Raw genomic sequence first — 7200 nt, forward strand, 5'->3', positions numbered from 1 at the left:
CAGCCTTTGCCTTTGGAGCCGGCACCCGACACCCTGGGACTGCTTTGCATGTGGAATGTTGGAGCTGGGATGGGCAACGCCCCTCTTGGCTCCTCTATCAAGTGATCTCCATGGCCCGTGTGTGCTGGAGACAGGAGCTATTTAAAGGGAGCTGTTTATCCAGAGCTTTGGGAAGCAGGCCTGAAGGGTGAGAGAACAGGAAACTCCAAGGCTGAGGGGCTTTCTCCTGCAAGGCACAGAAACACTCCAGAATTTGGGCTGGGAAAACAAAGTGCTGCTTGCTTAGGGAATTTAAGGGAGCTGATAAGGGCTGCTGAGGTGGGGAATGGCACATTCTTTATTTGTTCTAACCTCGGTGGCTCTGGAGTGCATTCCACCTGGCTGGGGTCAGTGATGATCCAGAGCACTGCTCTGCTCCATGCCATCCTGAGCAGGGACTGGGACAGTCACTGAGCACACAGGGAGCCCTGGGTTCTGGAACTGGGCACTGTCCTGTGGTGATCTTTTGAGAGCTGGATGGGGACAGCTGCTGCCTCACATCCTTGTTGGGTGGCTGGGCAGGATGGGCTCAGGGCTTTTCCCCAGGAGCAGCCAGAGCTGGGGGTTCATCTCCAAAGGGCTGGTGAACTGCTCGAGATGAGTAGGTGCTACTAAAAGTAGTAAGAACCATCAAAATCACAACACCCTGAAGGGGACTGTTAATGTGTGCCCTGAAATGTGGATATGATTTTGGAACTCCCTGGAATATGCAATGTGTTAGGGATGGGGTGTGCTTGCTGAGCTCCTGGTGGGAACCTGGGGTACTCAGTGTGCTGATGGGATGCAGGGGTGCAGTTTTTGCTAATGGGATGCAGTTTTTGCTAATGGGATGCAGGGGTGCAGTTTTTCTGGGAGGGGAATCTCTGAAGTTGGAATGCTCTGTACCAACAGGATGGGGAACAGAGGAGCTGAGGAACAAGAACTGCTGGTGCAGGATGTGGAACTGGATCTTGGAGGGAGTGTCTGCAGGCAGGGCACTGGGGAATGCCATTCCTGAGGTCCCTGCTCTGCCTTGGTGCTGCTTTTCCATGGCAACTCTGGGGAAACTGTGCTGGGGAGGGAGGAAGGAAGTTGGGAGCTTGGGGTCACAATGCCTGGGCAGCTGTCTCTGCTCCTTAAAACAGTTCTCAGAGGTGTTTCTGCAAACTGGAGAGCAGTCCTGGTTAACCATGCCCACAGGAGCTGGGATTTGCTGGATAGATGGGTTTTCTCCTGCTGTTCAGCAAGGCTCCTGGAACAGTGTCTTCCTCAAATTATCATGTGAGGGGATGGGGTAGAGTCTCTCAGATTATTTTAAGACCCAATACATAAGAAATCTTTGAAGCTACACCTTCAATTCCGGCAAATCTGTTGCGTTTTAGATATTTAACACTTTTGCTTGTCAGTGAGAACACCCCCTAACTTAAAGAGCATTAATTTTACAATGGGGGCAGTTAAGACCCCCACAGTACAGGAATTCTGCCCTTCAGGGGTTATTTAGATAGCAACCAGAGGTGCAGCTTTACCAAAGGAAAAGTTGGTTTGCCCAGACCAAGAAGTTGTGGTGGATTTTATCTCACAGTTACCAGGCTGCCCCAGCACTGCCCCATCTGAGCTGGAGCAGCACTAAAAAAGGAGCTCCTGCTTCTCATTTTCTTCAATTCTGCCTGAAAAGAGAGGTCTCTGGGTTGTTTTTCTTAACAAATAAGGTAAAGTTTTGGTGGTTTCAGTGCAAAGAGATTGGAATCTCCTGTGTGAGAGCAGTGGGCTGGAGGCCAGGGGAGCAGCCAGTGGGGCTGTGATGCCTTGGAGGGGCTGGGGGTGTTCTCCAGGGGAAGGAGCTGGACAGAAGGACCCTGATGTCCCAGTTTGTCACAGGGGGGCTCACCTGCCAGTGAGGATGTGCAGGAAGGAGGTGTGGTGCTGGTTTGTGGTGTGTGTCAGCAGTGTCCCTCTGGGGAAGGCACTGAGCACCTGGTGCAGCTGAATCCTGCACCAGAGATTCTCCTTTCCTTAATTAATGTGGCAACTCCCCTTCCCAGCCCTTCTGAAGGGAGCAGGACTCTTCTGGAAGGCTTTTCTCACTCCTGAGTGCTTCACTGAAGCTGAAATGACACTTTCACTGAGCTGTTTCCTCATTTAGCTAAAAGCTCTGGCATTTCACTTCCCTGGAACACGAAATGTCCATCTGTGGGGAGAGGAACATGGATTGGTGTTTCTGTCTGACTGCTGGGCAGGTACTGAGATATTTTCCTGGGAAATTGGCTTGATGACTTGCAGTGCCGGAGAACAAGCTGGACATTTATTTCTCCATGGGGATTGAAATACTTGAACTCTGTGGCTCAGCTGATGTTCTCTTCTGCAAGGGGGCTAGAAGGAGTAATTACTGGGATAGAATCTTTTTTTAACAGCTGTGCTTGCTTCACAATTAAGAACCATTATCAACAGAATGTAAAATGTTGGGTAGAAAAATTTGGAACAGGACAGCCAGGTGAGGAGATGGTTCCAGGTAAATCTGGTGGGATTTGCACTGGAATCACAGCAAAGGGAGGAAAAGAGCTGGAGCAGATCAGGGTGGGCTCGTGACTGTCACAGGTGGCTGGGCAGGTGTGACAGGGACTGCCAGGGGCCCTGTGAGCTCTTAAGCCATTCATTGAGCACCTGAAATGCTGCTTAGGGCAGGGATGTCCTGATCAGCCTGGATTAATTCAGCTTTAATGCTGTGTTTGGAGAAACCTATTAAGGTGTGCAACGAGGGAAAAGTGGCTCAGAGTTTTCATGGAATATCCTGAACAGCTGAGCAGGTGTTGGTGGGAAATAGCAATCACAGGGTGGTTGGAGTGTGGGGGGACCTCTGGATGTCACCAGGGCAGCCCCCTGGCAGGGCAGGGTCCCCTGGGCTGTGCCCAGGTGGGTCTGGGATGTCTCCAGAGAGGAGACTCCAGCCCCCCTGGGCAGCTGTTGCAGGGCTCTGCCCCTGCATGGACAGAGGCTGTTCCTGCTGCTGGGCTGGAGCTGTTGTGGTTTGGTTTGTGCCACTGCTCCTTGTGCTGTCACTGAGCAGAGCCTGGCACCTTCTCCTGGCACCCAGTTTGAGAGATCTGTGTGCATTGATGGGATCCCCTGGGAGCCTTCCCTCCTCCAGGCTGAGCAGGCCCAGCTCCTGCAGTCCCTGCTCATCAGAGATGCCCCAGAGCCCTGAACATCTCTGTGGCCCCTGCTGGACCCTCTCCTGCAGCTCCTCGGGCTGAGGAGCCCAGAGCTGGACACGACACCCCAGCCATGCCTCACCAGGGCTGAGAGGAGGGGCCGCATCCCCTCCCTCACTCCTGACCCAGCAACAGGAGATGTGACTCCTGCTGAGGAGGGAACACCAGGAAAGGCTGCCTGGATCACTGGAGGGGACTGCAGCAAATCCTCCCAGTTAATTCTGAGGAGCAGCACTGATGTCTCAGCATCCCTGACTCCTGCCATCCCAGGGCCCTGTGCTCACACAGCTCCCTCTGCTTTGTCTTGCAGATCAGCAGCTCCTGAGGACTGAAGAACCTGCCCAGGGAACACCTGCTCTGAGGTAGGAACTGATTTTCTGCTGACCCAACAGAGATGTTTCATTGAGAAGCAGGGTTCGGTACAGCTGTGCTGGGAACTGCAGCCCCCAGGCAGAGATGGGAGATGGGAGCTCTGCCTCTGGGAGCTTGGCATGGCTGGAATGCACTCACCTTCCATTCTGTTCTGATAAACCTTCTACTTACTGCTCCTACATCCTGCCAGTTAAAATCCTTCCAGACAGAGTCAGAGAAAGGTTTGGGTTGGGTTAACCCCACCCAGTGCCACCCCTGCCATGGCAGGGACACCTCCCACTGTCCCAGGCTGCTCCAGCCTGGCCTTGGGCACTGCCAGGGATCCAGGGGCAGCCACAGCTGCTCTGGGAATTCCATCCCAGCCAGGAATTCCCAATTCCCAATCTCCCATCCATCCCTGCCCTCTGGCACTGGGAGCCATTCCCTGGGTCCTGTCCCTCCATCCCTTGTCCCCAGTCCTTCTCCAGCTCTCCTGGAGCCCCTCCAGGCCCTGCCAGGGGCTCTGAGCTCTCCCTGGAGCTTCTCCTCTCCAGGGGAACATTCCCAGCTCTCCCAGCCTGGCTCCAGCCTTTCAGGTATTCATTGCAGTTTCAGACATTGCTGGGTTCTGTTTGGGATAAGCTCCAAGCTTTCTGGCCACTTTCTTTCCTTGCCTTTTGTGCTTCAAAGGGCTCACATCTTGTTTAACTTGGTCATTCAAATCTTCTTTTTTTCAGGGTAAGAGGACTACAAAAGATTAAAATGGGTAAACTAGGCTAAGAAAAACAACAAGTCTGATTTGATTTGTTGGGAATTGGGAGCAGCAGATCATGCAAGTTTTTTATCCTGGCTGTCCTTTGGGGGAGGCATAGCACAGCTCCAGTTCTGGAGTCTGCCTTCAGCTCTGCAGTGGGGATGTTTGAGGTGCAGGTGCTCACCTGATGTGCTGTGGGGGAGGAATTACAATTTATTCCTGATTTTTGTGTGGACTCAGAGAACCAGGTGTCTTCTGCAGAGCAGTTTGGGATTGTTCTCAAGTGCTGGCTATGTCTTGAAGTCCTGAGAGGAATATCTGCTGTTTTCTTCCCTGTTTGAGCCATCCATCTGCCTTTTCCTGAGCTGTCAGTGGCAGAGCTGGTTCCACCCTTGGCTCTCAGGACTGCAGAGGGGTCACACGGACAGAGCTTTAACACCTCGATTTACCATCACCAGCTCTATCCACTGTCACCTCCTGGAACTGCCTGCAGCTCACAGGAGCCTCACAAGCCTCCTAAAACTCAGTTATGGCATAAAATTATTCCTCAGGTGCCTTTTTTTTTCCAGTGTCCTTAAATGTCAGATGCAGAGATAACACTGTAGGTGCAGAGTTCTTAATTTTCAGTGGGGCTGATGCTCCTGTTTGTGGCGGGACTGGAAGAGGCTCCTGTGTCCCAGTTCCTGAGGGGGCTGGAAGGGGCTCCCAGTTAGTTCCTGGGGGGGCTGGAAGGTTGGAAGGTGCTCCCAGTTAGTTCCTGAGGGGTTTGGAAGGCTGGAATGTGCTCCCAGTGCTGCAGGGGCTGTGCCCAGGCTCCCTGGGCGTTCCTGCTGTCACTCCTGGGGCTGTGGCCACCAGCCAAACCATCTTAAGCTGTTGTCTCAAAGCCACTTGAAGAGAAGCCAAGGAAGATGGCTTATCTTCCCTGGGTGGGCTGGAGGGGGGGCCATGCCCACAGCTTGTCCCCACGTGCTTGTCCCCGTGGCCTGAGTGGACCTGCAGGGGTCACAGGGTGTCACCTCCTCCTCAGGAGGAGCCGGACAGGGAAGGTGACAGAGGAATGGGAGAGCTTGGTGTTCTTCTCCCTGCACCTGCCAGTCTTGAGTGGGGTTTATTTTTCCTCTTTTCTTCCTCTCTTGGCCTGGCCCAGTGTGGTGGGAAGGTCTGCCAGGCTCCTGGGATGTCTGGACTGGGTTTGGACTTCATGGAATATCTCCAGTGGGAAGAGACCCTTAGGGATCATGGAGTCCAATTGCTTGAAACAATCAGAGTGCTCTGCAGGCAGCCCTGGAGCTCTGACAGGTCCTCTTGTGCCTCCCAGCTTGTCCAGGGAGGTGACTTTGCCATCAGGATCTTCCTCCCTGCATTTCTCCATTTCTGGGGGAGTTGTGGTGCCCCCCAGGCATCCCTGGCCCCACTGCCCTTGTCCAGGGCTCCAGGATGTGCAGGTGTTTCCCCCAGGCTGCACTGAGCAGCTCAAGGCCTTCCTGGAGTGATTTATCTGGGAATGTTTCAGCCAGGCTCGTTGAGTGTGAGGATGAGGAGCAGCAGCTTCCTCCCCCACATCCTCGGGCAGCTGGGAGAGGAGCTGCCTGGATTGACCTGCCTGAGGGATATCTCGGGTTCTTTACAAATCTTTATCTCAGGTTTTCCCGCAGGAATCCCCCAGTTCCTCCTGCTCACTGCACTGGGAGCTCTTCCAGCCAAGCCCAGGGGAATGTTTGGGAATGGTGGTGGCACCTGGATCTTCACTTGGTTCTTGTGTTGGTTCTACACGTACACATGGGGAGAAAACACTTCTGAAAACGTTACCTGCTGGATAAATTTGTATTTTGCTGTGTAATGGCTCTAACTGGGAAGAAACCCCCACAAACCCCCATCTTTAGGGTCAGTGTTATGGGGTGGGCAGGCCCTGGATCCCTGGCAGTGCCCAAGGCCAGGCTGGACAGGGCTGGGAACACCCTGGGAGAGGGGAAGGTGTCCCTGCCATGGCAGGGGTGGCACTGGGTGGACTTTAGGGTCCCTCCAACCCAACCCATTCAGGGATTTGTGGATTCGAGTCACTTTACCACTTAAGGTTTTACTTTCCTAAAGTGATGTGGGAAGCACCCTGAACTAAAATCAAATTTTTTTCAGTTCTACACTGAATAGTTATTTATTTATTCCCGTCTTTTTCCCCTTTTGAAGGGAGTTGCTGTGTCCAAGGGCACCTCAGTGTGGCACTGGACACTGCAGCCACACCTGGGATAAGCAAGTGAATCATTCTCTAAGGAAACCACCACAGCCTGCCTGATAAGCTGCAGGGACACCTGGAATGTCTTTATTGCTCTTTCTTTCATGAAATCTCAGCTTTTGTTTTCTAAGCAAAGCCTTGTTTTGCAGGCACCCTTGAATGTGTTTGTTATCAGGAGCACGGAAATGTAAACACAATGGCGCTTGGGCTGCAGCAGCTCCTCCCTTCCTCCCCCTGCCTTCCTGCATGCACTTGGGGAGGGGGGAGCTGTTCTTGTGCATTAATTCATTCAGAAAGCACTGTTCTTGCCCCTGCTGCCACCTCATCAGATTTCAGGGAGAGACAATTCTCTCCTTGAGACCAAGAACTCACACAAGGCCTCATGCTGTGGCTCCTCTTGGCATTCCCCCAAGCTCCTGCCTACCAGCACATCCCATTTTTAACTAGATAAGCCACACAGGCACTGTTCTGCTTGAACTGAGACTGCATTCTTCTCCTTGCAACATTTGAGCTCATTTCCTAGAAGAAAAACTAAAAAAACTGGAGCCTTCACCAGCCGGAGTCTCAGAGCCTGAAGTTTGCAGCTGCTTTGGAGAGCTTTGCCCAAGTGAGGCTGTGCTGGATGTGCTTGGTCA

General features: G+C 52.9%; 1 protein-coding gene across 3 annotated transcripts in view; it reads left to right on the forward strand.

The window, feature by feature from the left end:
- LOC102040855 (microtubule-associated protein 4) overlaps nt 1-7200 on the forward strand; it is a 99503-nt gene that overhangs the window by 303 nt on the left and 92000 nt on the right. For all 3 annotated transcript variants that reach the window (XM_031062796.1, XM_031062797.1, XM_031062798.1), the window contains exon 2: nt 3538-3589. The gene's annotated coding sequence lies outside the window, so the exon portion shown is untranslated. The remainder of the gene's footprint in view (nt 1-3537; nt 3590-7200) is intronic.

Source organism: Geospiza fortis, unplaced genomic scaffold, assembly GCF_000277835.1.
Source record: "Geospiza fortis unplaced genomic scaffold, GeoFor_1.0 scaffold178, whole genome shotgun sequence".
Lineage (NCBI taxonomy): Eukaryota > Metazoa > Chordata > Aves > Passeriformes > Thraupidae > Geospiza > Geospiza fortis.